The following is a 19,483-nucleotide window of genomic DNA, read 5'->3' on the forward strand; positions in this document are numbered from 1 at the left end:
CCTTACAACCTTTCCAATATATCCTAAATTCAGCATTTTTTCACAATCTTTTCTCAGGTCCCTACAACATGATCCTAACCTGTACTCTGCAGAACACCAGGGTCTTTTTCTCCTAAAAACTAATGACTCCATCATTATCCACCAGACAGACAAGGGATCTACCACTGTGGTACCTGACTGATATAAGTATGTAAGAGGCTCTATGCCAGCTTCCTGACACTTCTACACGCAACAACTGCTATCATGTCCCCACCCCTTGACACAAACTACCTGCAGTCCCTCCTTGAAACCTCCAGCCACTCACAAGGACTGACTCCCCAGTTCATAGAAATTCTTATCCTACACAAACCGCTCACTCCCTCCTTTCACCCTCTCGCTAAGGTTCGCAAACACAGTCATCATGACTGCCCTATATTTGCTGGCTTGAAAGAACCCACTGTCTATGTACACTCCTGGAAATTGAAATAAGAACACCGTGAATTCATTGTCCCAGGAAGGGGAAACTTTATTGACACATTCCTGGGGTCAGATACATCACATGATCACACTGACAGAACCACAGGCACATAGACACAGGCGACAGGGCATGCACAATGTCGGCACTAGTACAGTGTATATCCACCTTTCGCAGCAATGCAGGCTGCTATTCTCCCATGGAGACGATCGTAGAGATGCTGGATGTAGTCCTGTGGAACGGCTTGCCATGCCATTTCCACCTGGCGCCTCAGTTGGACCAGCGTTCGTGCTGGACGTGCAGACCGCGTGAGACGACGCTTCATCCAGTCCCAAACATGCTCAATGGGGGACAGATCCGGAGATCTTGCTGGCCAGGGTAGTTGACTTACACCTTCTAGAGCACGTTGGGTGGCACGGGATACATGCGGACGTGCATCGTCCTGTTGGAACAGCAAGTTCCCTTGCCGGTCTAGGAATGGTAGAACGATGGGTTCGATGACGGTTTGGATGTACCGTGCACTATTCAGTGTCCCCTCGACGATCACCAGTAGTGTACGGCCAGTGTAGGAGATCGCTCCCCACACCATGATGCCGGGTGTTGGCCCTGTGTGCCTCGGTCGTATGCAGTCCTGATTGTGGCGCTCACCTGCACGGCGCCAAACACGCATACGACCATCACTGGCACCAAGGCAGAAGCGACTCTCATCGCTGAAGACGACACGTCTCCATTCGTCCCTCCATTCACGCCTGTCGCGACACCACTGGAGGCGGGCTGCACGATGTTGGGGCGTGAGCGGAAGACGGCCTAACGGTGTGCGGGACCGTAGGCCAGCTTCATGGAGACGGTTGCGAATGGTCCTCGCCGATACCCCAGGAGCAACAGTGTCCCTAATTTGCTGGGAAGTGGCGGTGCGGTCCCCTACGGCACTGCGTAGGATCCTACGGTCTTGGCGTGCATCCGTGCGTCGCTGCGGTCCGGTCCCAGGTCGACGGGCACGTGCACCTTCCGCCGACCACTGGCGACAATATCGATGTACTGTGGAGACCTCACGCCCCACGTGTTGAGCAATTCGGCGGTACGTCCACCCGGCCTCCCGCATGCCCACTATACGCCCTCGCTCAAAGTCCATCAACTGCACATACGGTTCACGTCCACGCTGTCGCGGCATGCTACCAGTGTTAAAGACTGCGATGGAGCTCCGTATGCCACGGCAAACTGGCTGACACTGACGGCGGCGGTGCACAAATGCTGCGCAGCTAGCGCCATTCGACGACCAACACCGCGGTTCCTGGTGTGTCCGCTGTGCCGTGCGTGTGATCATTGCTTGTACAGCCCTCTCGCAGTGTCCGGAGCAAGTATGGTGGGTCTGACACACCGGTGTTAATGTGTTCTTTTTTCCATTTCCAGGAGTGTATATACATCTGCCTTAGTGGATCAACATCTGCAACCTGTATTACAAAGAATCCCCTCCTATATTAAAGACACCAACTATTTCCTAGATCATTTGAAATCTGTGCCCAAACCACTCCCGCCACACACCCTGCCTGTCACTACTAATATCCAGGTCCAGATCTAGGGGGTGCAAACCGGGGCTCCAAATTCATTTTCTTGAAGGAAAAAATCTTATTTCACGAAGTACCTAGCATCCAGTGCATTTTGGTCTATCAATTATCCATGTGATTTTGAAACACATCCCGGTTGGTTTTTGAACGTTTTTGAACACATTCTAAGTTGTTTTCTGAACAAATCATAAGTTCATTTTTGAATGTGTGCTTAGTGCATGTGATGTTTCTGATAGGGGAATCCCCATCACATCTAAAAATAAAAAACTTTCCCACAGACAAAAGGGGATTTACTGTATTGATTTCTTGATCCATTTTCAACTACAGTTGCACAATGTGCAAGAGGTATTTGGATTGTTGCATTAATATTAACAATTTTATATATAATTCTTCCTTTGTACTTCATAAAACACATTAATATATCAATTAATGATGAATACTTAAATAAATGTTGTTATGCTATATACAGAGAGATAATATACAAATGTTCTTCTGTATGAAACTACATTGGGTTAACATAGAAAAAAATTATTTTTTTTGGATATTCGTTTACTGTGTGAATGCAGTGATCAACCAAGTATGACTTCAATTTAGATTTGAAGTGACCAATGTTCTGTATGTGTTTAATGGTATCTGGTAAGGCATTGCACACTTTGATACTAGATAAAACAGCTTTGAAATAACTTTGTGTCAGCACTTTTAACATGTACACCCAATTTTTGTCTTGTATCATAGCTGTGTATTGTGTGATTTTGAGTGATGAGTGGTTTTTTGTGTGTAAGTTTTGTTTTAAATACATTATATTTTCAAGTATATATGTACACAAGGAAAAGGCAGGATCATCCTTTTTTGAACAATGGTCTACATAATTTGAGATTATCTACCCCTTCCATTATTCTTACAATTTTTTTTTAATTCATAATGTTTTGATGACATCTCCAGAATTTCCCCAGAACAGAATTCCATACCAGGGGTGAGATTCCATGAATGCAAAATATATGAACTGAAGAGTGTTGTAGCTGGTACAGTTTTTTAATGTACACAACACAAAACAAGAAGTACTTAATTTTTTGCTCATTTGCTCAATATGTGTTTTCCATTTCAGGTTGTCTTGTGGATGAAGTCCTAGAAATTTGGTACAGGCTGTTTTAATAATTGTCTGCCCATACAGCCCTAGATTGGTGATATCAGATTTTTTGTTTGTGCTGTGTGTATATCGATAGCTACAGTTTTTCTAGTGTGTATTATTAAGTCATTGTTATCAAAGTAACATGTTAACCTACCAGTGGCTTCTCTTATGTTTTTTACAAGGGTGTCTTCTGAGATTCCTGTAGAATGCTTGTATCATTAGCAAAGTGAAATATTTTATTGCTGTCATTGCTTATGTTTAGGTCATTAACATAGAGTAAGAACAGAATAGGAGCCACTAATGATCCTTGTGGCACATTGTATTTAACAGTCAGTAGCTTGGAATTATATTTCCTAATGACATTATCCCTTTCCTGATATATTTCCACGTATTGTTCCCTGTTCTTAAGATAAGAGCTGAGTAAGAGCTGAGCCAGTTGTTAGCTGTTCCCCAGATGCCAAGATTTTATAGCTTGTGCAACAATTTTTCATGATTTATGGTGTCAAATGCCTTTGACAAATCAAAAAACATGCCCGTGGTAAGTTTTTTGTATCTAATGCTAACAGCACCTCATATAGACAGTAGTGAATGGCTTATTTGGTTGAGTGGTTTGCTCTAAATCCATGTTGAGATTCTGACAGAATGTGTTTATCCTCTAAGAAGTCTGTTAGCCTCTCATTGAAGCCCCTTTCTAATATTTTTGAGAAAACAGACAAGAGTACCAATGGTCTGTAGTTGGGAATATCATTTTTTTACCTTTCTTGTTCAACAGCTTTACTTTTGCTATTTTCAAACATGAAGGAAAAGTTTCCGTAGCAAAAGTTAGGTTACATAGGTGAGCTAAGGGTTCAGTAATCAGGTCCCCACATTTCTTTATAATGAAATCAGGTATATCATCTACTCATCTACTCCTGCAGAGTGTTTCGTTTTGAGACTTTTTATTGTAACCTATACTTCTACATTTGTTGAGGATAGGAACAATGATTTGCTTGAGACTTTTTTCCCTGTTTCTGTATGCTGTTTTCTATTTGAGGTCTGTTGTAGTAGTTTCTCTGTTATATCTATAAAATAGTTGTTAAAAATATTAGCTCCTTCTGGGTTATTAATGTTTTCGAAGCCAGCCTTCAATACATTATTATTAGCTCTATTTCTGTCAGATTGGGTTTCTTTCTTTACAACTTGCCAGACTGCTTTGGTTCTGTTTGAAGCATTTTCTATGTATTTGTCATTGTCTTGTTTCTTTGCCTCCTTTATTATTTTATTTAAGATAGATTTATATTTTTTGAAGTAACAGAGTTGTGTTGTAACTTCTTGAAATATTGTGTAGGTACTGCTTTGTAGCCCAAGATTTCCATATACCACAAGTAATCCACTTGTTGCACTTAGTGGTTTTGGCTTTCAATGGAAAAGCAAGATCAGCTACAAGAGCTGAGCCGAATAAACCCGAACAGGTGGATGCCAATCACTGTTTGTTTATGTGGTTGATAAGATGTGTGAATTTTCAGCATTGCTACAATTATTACTAAAATCCATAGCTTCAGACTACATGAATAACAGCTAAAAAAGATGACATATCATCTTCTCAGTGTATTCAAGAAAACGAAAATTTGACAGAATTTTTTTTCCAGATTGCTACACTACTAAGGGCCAGTTGTACAGTCCCCAGTTAGCAGCTACATAAGTTCAATTCTCGAAATAGCATGAAAATGCATTGCATGAACATCTAATAACGCCTAACCAGAGATTAAATGGGGTATAGCTGAACCAGTGATTCTGTCAGGGTTAGTGAAGTTAACTGGAGATTAAGTTCTGACAATGGCATGAATAGTTACATAATTATTAATGACAAGCTTGTTTTTTTCTAAAACAAGGAAGGAGAAGAAATGGGGACATCACACAAATTATAAGGAAGGATATAACAGTTCAAAATTTATATAAAAATTTCGTACTACTATTACTTTTTGATCTCTTGCTTGAGAAACTGGAGCATATGAATGAAACATGAAACTATTTTCTAACATAAAACTTTTTGCCTGTAGTAGGACTAATACACATTTGATATTGGTACTTTGTAAATTATGCTCTCTCATTATGTGGTCGGAGGTTTTCCTGGCGTATGTGTTGTTTCCAGGGCTCTCGAGTGTCCAGCCAGATACGATCATTGAAGTGGGACTTCAACAATCGCATCTGGCTGGACACCTGAGGGCCCCAGAAAACATGCTCTGCCGTGTTATTTCTGTAAATGAAGTATATACATAAAAAATGACAATTTGTGCCAAAACAGTGTCACTTATTTGGTGTGTTACAACTGCTGCAATATCAGAAAGACCCATTTCATTTTATCTAACAAACACTGACAAAATAGACGTAATCTGATCTAGAAACCACACCAGTCTTGAATACTAAATGTACTAACAGCTTGTTCAGTATTAGACAACAACATTTTGATTTTTCATGTATCAAAACGATTGACCAAGTTTGATGAGGTAATAAATTCTTTCGCAGAAAGGAAACCATGCCATGTAAAGCGGTAGCAAGATTAGAGAGAAAAAAATGCAGGGACTTATGGATTAACGAAATGTGCACTGTACTGTCTTGCTCTTGTCTCTTGTCTTTTCTGGTTTTATGTTTTCTGTATTTAATTTTTTGTCACACAAAATAGAAAGTTATTATCTAAGAGGCAATAAAGAGTTCAAATTTTCTGAAGAGCTCTTATTCTCCCAGTCACAAATAATCCCACCCACTATTAATTGTCAGTTTTTTTTTTATTTATTTAATTTTGGTAGGATGTCAAACTGCCTGACTGGGAGCAGGAAAGGCATCACAGGACATTTTAATTTCCACTGTCCTGAATATAGATTTGATGGCTTTCACTATAAAATATACACGCTTGAATTCCACAGAGTGAAATACAACTACACTTTGGCACACTTAAGACCAAATAACATGTCTTACATTTCCTCAAACATACAGCTACATGGTTTATATATCAAACTCTTCAGAAAGATGTATGCTACAAAATGAATATATTTTTGAAATATTGATTTTTTTTAAATCTTTGACATCCTATCTCATGAAATGCTCAAGCAGAGGGGGAAGGGGGAGGCGCCACTATCAAGTCTTTCCCCAGTTCCGGAACATTGCTGATCCAGGGCTGCTGATGCCACCGTCCTTTATACGAGTATAGCTGATGTACATGGTGTCTGCTGCTGTACATACCTCAACTAGCATTCACCTGATTCCAAATGTATGATGTGCTTCCTGCTTATCTTGACCAACTTAATGCTTACAAACAACTCCCTTACCTTTGAGGAACAGACATACAGACAGATCAGGGGCACAGTGATGGGAACCAGGCTGGCTTCTTCCTATGCCAACCGTTCCATGAGTCATTTGGGGGCACAATCATAGGATCCATTAGCTTTCAGCCCATGGTTTGGTTTGGATACGTTGATGATATCTTTGCCATATGGCCTGAACTGTTAAAATGTTTTGTAAACTTCCTCCTAATTTCATTTCACATGGCCCTACTCTGAATCCCATGCCACTTTCCTTCATGTTGACCTCATCCTCAGTGAGGGTCAGCTACACACCTCTATTCACATTAAGCCCACTTAGTTAGTAAGTTACATTCCATTGATCAATCTCACGGTAACCGTTATGATATGGAATGTGTTGAGCGCATAAGAAATACACACTTTTTTTTTTTTTTTTAAGGTTAAAATTTTTATTATGTACTTCATTCAATTAAATGGCACAACATGCATATATTATAACTATAGATTTATTTATTCATTTTCAAGAATTCATCTACAATATAGAGGGAGTTGTCAAGGAGATAAGATTTCAATTTATTTTTAAAACTATTACTGATGTTTTCAGACATTTTATTTGATCTGTTAATTTATCAAAAAGTCTTACAGCAGCATATTTTACCCCTTTTTGTGCCAAAGATAGGTTAAGCAGAGGATAGTGTAAGTCTTTCTTTCTTTTGGTATTATAATCATGGATGTCACCGTTGTTTTTAAACTGGTCCATGTTGTTGAGAACAAATTTCATTACTGAGTAAATGTACTGTGAGGCTCTTACAAGCAACAGTACACCCATTTTGGCTGTTACCATCCTTTCCATGTCCTACTATACAGCCTCAGCATTCAAGACAAACATATTTGTCCAGATGCAGACACTGTGCAGCAATACACCACCATTCTCACTTCAGGCTTCATTGGACATAATTACCCCACCAGCCTAGCTCACAAGCAGATTTCCTGGGCCATCACGTCCAGTCCTAGGACTGCTGATCCTTCTGAAAAACAACTTAGGTATACACATCTTGTCACTCAGTACTATCTTGCTCTTGAATGTATTAATCAGATACTTCAACAAGGCTATGACTTCCTAAAATCATACCTTGAAGTGTCAATTCTGTCTGACATTTTTCCCACTGCACCTAGAAGTTCTTTTTGTACCCCTCCCACACCCAGATCTCCACAATATCCTGGTCAGACCAAATACTCTCTCTGCATGCATATGGCGCCTACCCCTGTGACATCCCACTCTAAGAGTTACCCTAGGTCCTCTCCTACCATCGCCCATATCAGCCCTGTAATGCAAAACATACTATCAAAGTGAGAGCACCGGCAGCTGTGGCCGAGAGGTTCTAGGTGCTACAGTCTGGAACTGCATGACTGCTATGGTCACAGGTTCGATCCTGCCTCGGGCATGGATGTGTGTGATGTCCTTAGGTTAGTTAGGTTTAAGTAGTTCTAAGTCTAGTGGACTGATGACCTCAGATGTTAAGTCCCATAGTGCTCAGAGCCATTTAAAAAAAAAAGGGGGGGGGGGGGGGAGAGCCACCTGTAAAATGACATAAATCATTGTTATGTAAACACGGTTCAACTTTCTGTATTGGTATGACTACCATCAAGTTATCTGTTAAGATGAGTGCGCACAGACAAAGGGTGTATATTGGCAACACACAGTATCCTGATGCAGAGCATGTTCTATGCCATGACAGTCATGACCTCAGTGGCTGTTTTATAACATACGCCATCTGGATTCTCCCCCCTCAAATTAGTTTCTCAGAACTACACAAGTGGGAACTGGTGTTACAACATCCACCTGCCCTTGATTTACGTTAATTCCTTTGGTCTCAGTATTTCTTTTCACTTTCTGTATCTTTTATTTTCTGGCCTATCAATCTTTGCCGTCACCCCCTCGCCCCCCCCCCCCCTCTCTACCCCCACCACCCATCTCACATGTCTACTGCGTACAAAGCACTTAAATTTCCACTCATTAATTCTTGCACAAGGTTTTGTTAGTAATCTCTGTTCTGCTTCTTACCCTATCCTCCACCTTTAAGTTCTGAGCTTTTCCAATCTCCATAGCAGTCCTCAACACCAACACCCACCCTTGCCTTCTGATTCCACCTAGTAAGTCTCCACTGAGTGTGTGTGTGTGTGTGTGTGTGTGTGTGTGTGTGTGTGTGTGTGTGTTTGTGTGTGTGTAATACACACTTCTGGGTGTTGTAGAGGGGACTTAGTAGATCAAATTTTACATAGGAACCCAGGTCTGAAAATGGTTCGTTTCCATGTTACAAGGGGAACAATAGTTTCTTAAACCCGTGCTAGATGTTTCTTACGTAGTTATTGTAGGCTACCCAATTCCGTGAATGGTATGATGAAACTATGTCAAGTGATGTCCTCTGTTTCCATCTGCCTTATTTTCATGCCTCCTGGTAATGCATCAGTTGGCATTATGGTGACTAGTAACGCAGTAACAGGATGTCTGAGTACACATTCACAGAGTAAATTTAATTTATGGTGAAGCTCACCATAATGGAAGAGAAGCTCAGTGTCTGTAACATGCGCACTTTCCAAATTGTGTGAGTCATCCCCTTGTTTGTCAGAGTAGAAGAATGGCTGCAGGAAAGTGGGAAATTTACAAACGATAGAGAAAACTGTGGTGTTCCAAGAAGGTGGCACTCTGTTGTATTGGAAGAAGAAGTGCTTCATCAAGTAGAAGAAACCCATCTGCAAGCACTCAAGCCATTGTATGTGACTTGCATGTTTGCATGTGTGTCACTCATCTGTCTTGTGTGTTCTGCATGAACAGCAACTTCACTCAAATCACCCTCAGAAGGAATACACCATGCTCCCAGCAGATTTTTTGTGCCACATGGCAATTTCTGCATTTGGTTTTTACACCACTGTGTGCATTTTCATCAGTTTCCTAGCCTTTTTTTCCCTAGTTTCCTAGCTTGTGGGTGTGTTTTTTTGAAGCACAGTTTTTAATACTTGAAATAACTGCATTTGGGATCAAGAAAGCACCAAAGCCACATGCACATGAAGATTTCAGCACACTTGCAGCATCAATGTCTGGGCAATGTAACAAAACTGGTGATGTTGAGATAGATGTACTAACCGATCTTGCATCATATGAAATGACCAATTTCCAGGTTGGAGACTCGAAACCCAGGAGTCCACTACCATATAACTATACAAAACTGTACAAACGTCAACATGTAGAAACACTTAACATAAGTATGATGATGGTTATGGAATTCTTAAAAGGATAAGTGGTGATAAACAATTATTTGTACTTTATTTTTGAAATGTATGTTTCAAAGATAATTTTACACAAATAAATCATATATGATACTATTTTCTTTGTTACATGTTGTTAGAGGTAAATCTTCATCTCTGGGCTGTTAGTAGTTTGAAGTGCAAGGATGGAGTACAAGTTATGTGTGTTGTGCTAGCACGGTGACTAATTGTAATTTGTATTGTGAAATGAAATGACTAAAAAATATCAATCTAACAACAGAAACTCCACCAGTGTAGTTATTATTTAAAGAAAAAGAAGCCAAGCATCCTCTAGACCAGTATATAATGTTGCATTTCAGAATGGACTACAAGCCTACAACTTACAACAAAGAAGAAGAATAAAAGCTGAGTATTATGAAATCTGTTTATACAAATTCTACCATTGCTACTTCTCTCTGCACTGTGTCACTAACCATGCCAGGTACTGTAAAAATGTGACCAGCTGCCCAAGTTATTAACTTACTTCAAAACTAATAGATCGACTTGGGCTACAAAAGGGTGGTGATTGTCAAAGTAGATATCTGTGATAGTCATGTGATTTGGCTGTACGTTCGTCCTCTGCACTCAATTTGCGCCAGGTACTTGATATTCCTGCAACAAGTTCTGATGGAGGTTTCAGACGATGTGTCATTGGACATTCAGTCTGAATTGTGGTTCCAGCATGATGGCATAGCAGTACATTTTGCAGTTCGAGGCCGAAACCATCTGAACCTAGTGTACAGGGACAAGCTGATGAGTTTAGGTGGACCACATATTTGGCCACCAAGATCCCCTATAGACATTTTCTTGTGAGGCACACGAAGAGTCTTGTTTATGAGACTCCTCTCCAGTCAGAGGAAAATCTGGTTGCCTGGATTGTGAGTGTGACAGAAGTGATTAACCATGCACCACACATGTTGGACGGAATTTATGCAAACTTACTGTGCAGATACACTGTGCACTGAACTTAGTGATCATTGTAATGAACAGCTGTTCTAATTTTGCAGTAAATAGAAGTGAAACCTGTACACCTTCTTTTCTTTGTAAAATGGAAACTGTTTCCAGGCATCTACTAAATCCATTTACAGCCTCTAGAGGTGTGTAACATGAATTATAAAACACTCTATACATAAAGGGTGAAGAAAATTGAGCACTCAGACTTCATACCAAGTTCTCACACAAATGTCTCACAAAATTTCATCCTGCACATATTTCCTTCTGTAAATGGATGTTAAAGATTGGCAATCTGGCAATACTGTAATCATATGTATGGTAACTATCTCTGTCAGCAAGTAACAGTAGTTCTGTGGAGTTGGTACAGTGAATAGCATTTTGGGTTAGTATGCAGGAGGTTGAGTGTTCAATTCCAGGTTGAGGCATATTTGTTTTTATTTGTTAGTTTCATTCTGCCATATACTGCTGTAGTGTACACCGTTTCTTAACCCACATGTATCTGACATTTGGAATTTATCTGCAAGCACCTTGCTAGCCTTCCTGGTGATTTAAGGCCATAACAAAATGTAATGGACCTGAATATGGAGTTACATGAGGTCGTACCCCAGAAGTACTTCTGCGAATGCATGCAGCAAAATAGCTCTGGGAAAGTAACGGGGAAAACTTAGAGATGTGCGCAGGTAATGGAAATACCATATTCATCTTTTGGATAATGCAATCGAGCAGTGCAGTACTGTGCACAGAAAATGTTAAATTAAGTTAATCAAAACAACATTGTATTTCTGTTCTACAATTTGCCGATAGTATTAATCCGCTACTGTCGTAATGGAACGTAGTCCCCCACTAGTAAATCAGTACAAGTTATTAGCAGTTCTAACATAATATTACCAAAATCATGATATAAAAAAAAGAATCCTTCCTCATTCTATTTTAGCTCTCATCTTTGTTTACATATCTTTACTAAGTATTATTATTTCTACATAAAGATGTAATCGCAACTGTAGATTCCCGCACTACGAGTTATTAATGGTATTTGGCAAATATGGCTACAATTGAAGGGGAAAAAATGTGGTTTTAAGAGTTTAAAATTTCATGACCCAATCTACAATAATAATAGAACTTTACCATTTACACACCAAAGAAGTAGAATTTCCAGACTGCACAACAAAAATACGTGAAATGTTTCACTTTTCTGGATAACTTAACAATTTAGTCATACTTTTCCCTGTTCAAACTTTGAATGAAGAAAATGCAAATAAATTAGATGAAATGGTGATAAGTAGAGTTTATCTCTTTAAGAATGTCCATTGAATCCATTATCAATGACCAACAACCTTCTTTCTCGAACTACTTCTCGTCATCATTGAATTATAGTTAATAAAGTAATTCCAAATCCAAAGGACACTTAAAAGAATTTGAAACAATTAAGGTTCAGTATTCAGTTCACTCATCATTCACCACTTCCAGTGAAAATAGTATTAACATCAAATGCACAGTTAAAAAATTTTACAATGAAGTTTTTACAATGTAATTCCATATTTTTTAGACATATCGTTAAGCACCTACCTCAGCCATGTTTACTCCAAATAATTCGACCATCGTGTAGAATGGGTGTTCACGTAACCAATTACATTACATTGATACTTGTTCCATAGATCGTGACCACAATCGCAATGATGTGGAACGTGTCAGTTTAACATGAGTTATCTTTATACAATCTTTCTTTTTTACTACTTCATATCCAAAAATTCATCTATTGAGCTGGAGTTGCCATTCAGAAATTCTTTTGATTTTGAATCTTGGTTGCTATGTGCCAAATGCCTAAGATTTTTGTGGCAGCATAATTCACCCCTTTCTGTACCAAATAAATAAATCGTTATTGTGCTGTAAGAAGTTGGTTTATGGGACTCAATTCCTACCAAAAGCCCACATTGGTGACCCCAGACAAATTAATTCCATGTGACGTGAGTTATGGCCACTCCGTTATGGAATTTTCGAACAAACTATGTTACCAACAATGCATCCGAACAATGATACCGTGCCAACAACCGGATTATCGGTTCCGCCTTCTACGGACGTTTTAATTGACTTAGAATCAGGTTTTCTTTCCACAGTGCTTCCGCATAATAGTGCTCCGAATGTGTGTTTACCCATATGGAATTCTTCATCGCCTCGTGTGACCATTAACTGTTACAGTGTTAACAGTGCTACAGACAGTGCTTTCAACTCAGGCATGTCACAATCACCATTCTGCGGTTTTCCTGGCTACACGGCACAACATTTTTCGCCGTTTGAACCGAATTGTGATATATCGCTAAATGTTGCACAACACACTCAATGGACCAATTTGTGTGTACCGCCGATCGTGGACAGTGCACTACCTTCACTGGACTCAACGCCAAACCAGTTCTGTATGGCTCAGAAGGCTATTCAAAACCAAACTTTCCCGCTGCAACCACCAACCACAGTTTCTGCCATGCCTGCCGCGCCGCATGTTCAGAGAACAATTCTGCCTGCTAACATGACAACCGCGATGGTTGCAACCGTTCCGCGCTTCGACGGCGACATTTCAGTGTATTTTGTGCCTGACTCGACTACTTTTCATGCATCCCCACCACCGCCCGCAATTCTGGTGCAATTGGTCACCGCTGCCGTGTCGGACTCCAACCTGGCTACGTGAGACAACATCGCCTCAACGGCTCTTCCTGCACCACAACCAATCTGCATCGCACATCTTCATGCCGTTGAGTACAGGTCAGTCATTGCCCACCGCTAACGCGTGTTCTGCCCACGGTTCCTCAGCCCATTTTATGGTACCCCCATTCTGTGGCTCACCTTTGTCTGCTGCTGCACTGTACTATCCACCAGTTCACAAGCCTGACTTACCGCTGTTTAATCAGGCTAACCCACGCATCTGGTTTGCCATTGTGGACAGTATTTTTCATTTTCTCCAAATTCACGAGGATGACACAAAATTTGCTCTCCTCATCAGTCACCTCCATAATTTCACGGAGTTATTTTCTGATAATATACTTGACCCACCTGCACATGACAAATATGTTGCACTTAAACAAGCTATTATCGAGCATGCTTCACGCTCCGAAACCGAATTGTTACACCAAGCAATTTATCACGAACCACCCAGAGACCAGTCTCCATCCCAGTACTGGCGATACTTACGAGCTACGATTCCTAAGGAAGCCCTGCCAGATGACTCCCTTTGGACTATTTGGTTGGATAAATTCCCTTTAACGTTGCAGTTAATGCTCTTGCCACAGAGACACCTTCTCCTAGATGCTAAGCTGCGCCTAGCAGATGAAGCTTATACCGTATTCAAACCCCATCAATCAGTTTCTGGTTCCAACAGAGTTTAATTGTACAGTCATTACACCTTCCTACATCCCTCGGCAACCATGCAGGACGTGACACACTCTTCGCCAACCGAGGTTGGCAACTCTGCACACACAGCCACACAACCGCATATGCACACCAGCATTAAACCACACACCAAACCGACCGTGCCTGGTACCAGATCATCCGCCCGGCGGACAGATGACTCCGCGGCTTCTACCAACAGCAACAGGGCTCTGTCATCAATCTGCTGGTACCATGCAACATTCGGTGAGAAAGCCGCGAAGTGCCGCATGCCCTGCAATGCTTTAAAGCTCACGGACAGAGCGGTTTAGGTGCGCCACTCTGTCCTAATGAAACTCTGTGCCTACAATCGTGCTCTCATTTTTCGAGCCTTCCAACACCATCTGTGCGCCCATACGTATATGATCATACGTTACACTCTTCATTCTTAATCGATACGGGTGCGGAAATGAGTATATTACCTGCCTCTATGACCCCTGCCACTGACTCTGCTCCACCTGTTGAGCTTTTTGCAGCTAACCACACACGCATTCCTGTCACTGGCACAGCTCTCGTCCAGCTCGATTTCAATACTGGTACTACATTCCCATGGTCCTTCTGCGTAGCTTCAGTTGATGAACCCATCATTGGTATAGACTTCCTCCGTCACTACAAGCTATCAGTGGACATCGACGGTTCTTCTTTACTTTCAAAATCAGGCATTCGCATTCCATTCTCGACATGCACCACCTCCTCCTCATCCTCATCCTCTATCATCGAGGAACATCGCCATTGTGCGGCACTCTCCATTGATTTGGCTACAACCACGTCTTCTCTCATCTGCCTCCAATGTGAATCCTCAGCCCTCATCGTTGACAACAGCGCTCTTTGGCGCCTTCTTTGTGAACTACAGGCTGAAATCGACTCCTGCGACCACACAATTGCGTCTCTTACTCCGCCGCACAAAGTTGTTTTGCTGCCGGACCACTCCTTTTCTGGTCACCGTGTTCAACACAATGGGGATACTGATGCCACGGACGCAGCATCCGTGGCTGACACCTCGCCGACCCAGCATGACGCCGCAGTGCCAAGGGTTATCGAGCGGTGCCCGGTTGCCACCCAAACCCCACCACACCGCCACAACACCGGGCATGCTTTATGCGTGCCCTCGTCACCTGTAGCTATCACCATGACGCCTCCACCACTGACCTATGAGGCGCCGGTTGCAGTAACGACACCCGTTCCGAGCTCTGCCGCCACACATGCCGCCACCGCTACCACATCCACACCGATGCCCTCGGGGCGCCACATACAGGTCAGTCCAGCGTCTCCTGTGTTGCCCTGCTAGGACAGTCAGGTCGACGACTCCACACGTCAGTGTGCACAGTAACAACGGGTACTGTACATCATATTCTCACGACACCGGGACCGCCGATCAGACACAAAGCCCACAGGCTTAATCCAGAAAAACACCTGAGTGCACATGCCATCATATTCGAACTCTTAGACGCCAACATCATCAGATGCCCTAGTAGCAGTTGGTTGCCTCCTATTCATTTGGTAGATAAACGCAATGGCACGTAGAGACTTTGCGGCGACTACCACGCTTTGAATTCCAGAACAATCATGGATAACTATCCAGTGCCACATATTCAGGAATTCACACAGTGGTTACATGGCTCTCAGGTTTTCTCAGTGATAGACTGTAAAAAAGCATACCATCAGATACCGATGGCACAAGACAATATCAAAAAGATGGCAATTATCACACCCACCGGGCTCTTTGAATATTTATACACGCTTTTCGGGTTAAAAAACGCCACGCAAACCTGGCAGAGATTTATTGATGAGGTGTTACGACCTTTCCCTTTTGCGTATGCATATTTAGAAAACATTTTAATCTTCTCACTCTCTAGAGAGGATCATCAAGCCCATCTATGTGCTGCCACAGACGCTTTGTCAAGTGCAGGTGTTGAAATCAACCAGGACAAATCGCAACTTGCACTTTCACAAGTAACTTTCTTTGGAGACGTGGTTTCCGCTGTAGGTATCGCTCCACCACCCCCTCGCGTGGAGGTAATTACCAACGTCTCACAACCGAATGACTTTCAAGGTTACGACGGTTCCTCGGCATGGTTAATTTTTATAGAAGACACATTCCCCATGCCGCAGCATTGCAGCTTCCGCTTACTGATGCGCTTCGCAGGAAGAATACTTCAGGCACGGCAAAGTTCAATGGACAGATGAAATGCAGATGGCTTTCGACAAACTCAAAACGGCCGTTTATACAGCAGTGAATCTTTCACATATTATGCCAGACGCACAGCTTTCGCTTACGACAGATGCAAGTGACTCAGCAGTCGGTGCCGTGCTCCACCAACATTTAGGTAGTTCTGTCGAACTGCTACACTTCTTTTCGCAAAAACAGTCACCTGCTCAGACTAAATGGTCAGCTTTTGATAGAGAACTTCTTGTGGTTTACGCCACCATTCGCCACTTTCAGGATGACCTCGAGGGGCGCGTCTTTGTCATTTACACCGACCACAAACCCCTTGCAGAGGCGATTCACAATCCAAGCACCAACGCACCCCCTCACAGACTTCGTCATTTGGAATACATTTCACAGTTTTCAACTGATGCATGACATGTTTGCGGTTCCAATAATGTGGTCGCTGATTTTTGGTCAAGGATCACAGTGGTCTCAGCTGACATATCCCTCACCAAACTTGCTCGCCGCCAGCAGACTGAACATGAAACTCATGCTGAGTTTGATAGCTCAACCTCAACTCTTTGATTTGAAGACCGTCCACTCCCGGACTGAGACCTTACACTAAGGTATGACATTTCAACTGGACGACCTCGACCATGGGTCCTGCCGTTCATGCGACAACCCATTTTCCATGCACTCCATGATTTAGCACACTCGAGTGTCCAGGCCATGATCCGCCCTGTGACTGACTACAAGGTGTGTCAAATTCCTTGGTGTGTTAGTAAATAAAAATATTTTGTGCAGTTGTCATACAGGCAGCATACTTAGTTGACTGAACAGTCTTGTGTATGTCATGGGTATCTTATGTAATATCACAGATTTAGCTGTACAAACTGTATGTTAGCATAATTTTATTTCAGGGGGTTAGGTATAGCATAATTTTCTGGTGGTCTGAGAAATCTAATCTGCTCAAAGCCTTTAGACTACAAAAAAAATCATCTGAGCCATGGTGGAAAAAAAAAAAAAACACTGCAAAGCCTTATCTGAGAAACTAGATCTAATGTCTGTTCCAAGCATGTATGTGTATGAGATTCTCATTTTCAGAAAGAGTAATCCACAGCTTTTTGAGGGCAACTGCTTCTTACATCGGTACAAGACTAGATGTAGGGCAAGTTACATGTTACCTTCCCACAGACTAAAACTGTATGAAGAAACTCTGCATTTTATGGGCATGAAATTTGTAAATAAAATCTGGAGAGGGAAGTGTGGCCCAAATATAAAAGCTACAAGAGACTTATAAAAGTAAATGCTATCATTGTGTATTTTTTTAATGATGAATACCAGATATAGTACATATCTAAAAAAGTAACATCTTATGTATTATAATCATAGGTTATTATTATTTTATAAGTGATAAATATGCAAACTAATATTTATGTGAAGAAGCAGCAAGGTTGTGCTTGCTTTTGTGTATGAATGGTGTGTGTTTCTCTTTTGCCAAAGAAGGCTTGGCTGAAAGTTTTATGTAAGTGTCTTTTAAGTGTGCCCATCTGCAATGTAATGTGTCTTCTTTATGGTAAGTAGCAATCTAACTTTTCCTACATTGTTGATATTTCTGCCTGGAGTTGCCATTGTGTGATATTGTTGAATGGCTTTTCTTCCATCCTATAACTCTGTGATGTTTTCCTCTTTTACTCCTCTCTATAGCATTACCCCTCGCAGTGTCCATTCTTTCTCTTCATTCCTGTGTGTATTTGAGACCTTTGCATCTCCTCCAAGCCACACTATGTCAATAATCTTCCATGCACAACACAGGCTTCATGACCATACTGATTGTTGGTGCAGCATCTGATGCCCCAGATACTTCCCTCCAATAGCTATAATCATATTCATTCCTACTGATTCCACTTCATCCTTCATCTTGATGTACTTTAGCATTTTATTTTCCACATCTACCTGTGTCACATGAACTTCACTCTTCACCTAATCCCTACACCTCTTTTGCCTTACCATAACAGGCACACACGTGTGTGAGCACTCATGCATGTGAGCATGCGCGTGCGCACCCTTGTGTTTATTTTTAAGCTTTTGTGCGTATGTTTGCTTATCTGTGCATTCTTCTGCATGTCTTTAGATATTTTTACACAAAAACACATTTCCATGGAACAGGCATCCCAGAACCACCTCTGTTCCCTCCACAAGTTACTACTAGTGAACAGTCCCTACTCCACAGATCACATCTCTGATATTGAATTCCTTGCTCTCCACCACCTGAAGGAGAATCCTAGATGCAACTTCCATAAATTATCCAACCAGCTAATGCCCTACTGCCACCTTGAGCCACTACTACCCAATCCCTATCCTACGCACAGTGTTCCTTCTTGTGCATCCCTCATAACACCTAAACCCTGCCTAGCTGACCCTCTCAACTCACCACATATCCCCAAAACTCCTTATGAACTCTCCACAAAGTCTGGGGCCAAAACCCTCAGCTCCACAGAAGTTTCAGTCCTATCCATAGATTTTACCTTTAGTCCTACATCCAAATTTAACTAGTGGACTTGTCAAAGACCTACTCTACCTCTCCCAGTCCCTGCAGTGAAAACACTTCTTTGCTGCCAACTCTTCCAACTATAACCAACTTAATTTCAACATAGCAACCTGTCCCTTCTATTTCATTCCACCCACCAACTGTGATACCCCCCCCCCCTCCCCCGACCTAATCACCTGTCACCTGCTGGTCACCTTCCAGGAATTCCTTATCTCAGCTTCACCTCACCACCCTTCTCCAGGTTGGTTACTCAGAACACCAACCTTTCAGTAGAAGAATAGCCATGCACAACCTCACCTGACCTAATCATCTTACCTGCAAACAAAATCGCAGTGACCACCTGGCAGAAGGCCTCTGCCAGTTATCTCACTCCTCCACCAGTGAACTCTGCCAGAATGATCCCATCCCAGAAGTTCAACACAACCTCCAATCCATGCCTAAAGCCTTAGGCCCTTCACAGAACCTCTCCCCTGAATCCATTTCCCTCCTCACTCCTATGATACACCACAAACACATCCTCAACATACTCCCCCAAAATCCACCAACCCCAAAAAACTAGACACCACATTGTGGCTGGTTATTGTGCTGTCATTGACCAACCAATTGCCCATAGTCTAGCCACACACATAAAAGACACAAACAAATGGTTCAAATGGCTCTGAGCACTATGGGAATTAACATCT

This window comes from Schistocerca piceifrons, chromosome 8 (assembly GCF_021461385.2).
Source record: "Schistocerca piceifrons isolate TAMUIC-IGC-003096 chromosome 8, iqSchPice1.1, whole genome shotgun sequence".
NCBI lineage: Eukaryota > Metazoa > Arthropoda > Insecta > Orthoptera > Acrididae > Schistocerca > Schistocerca piceifrons.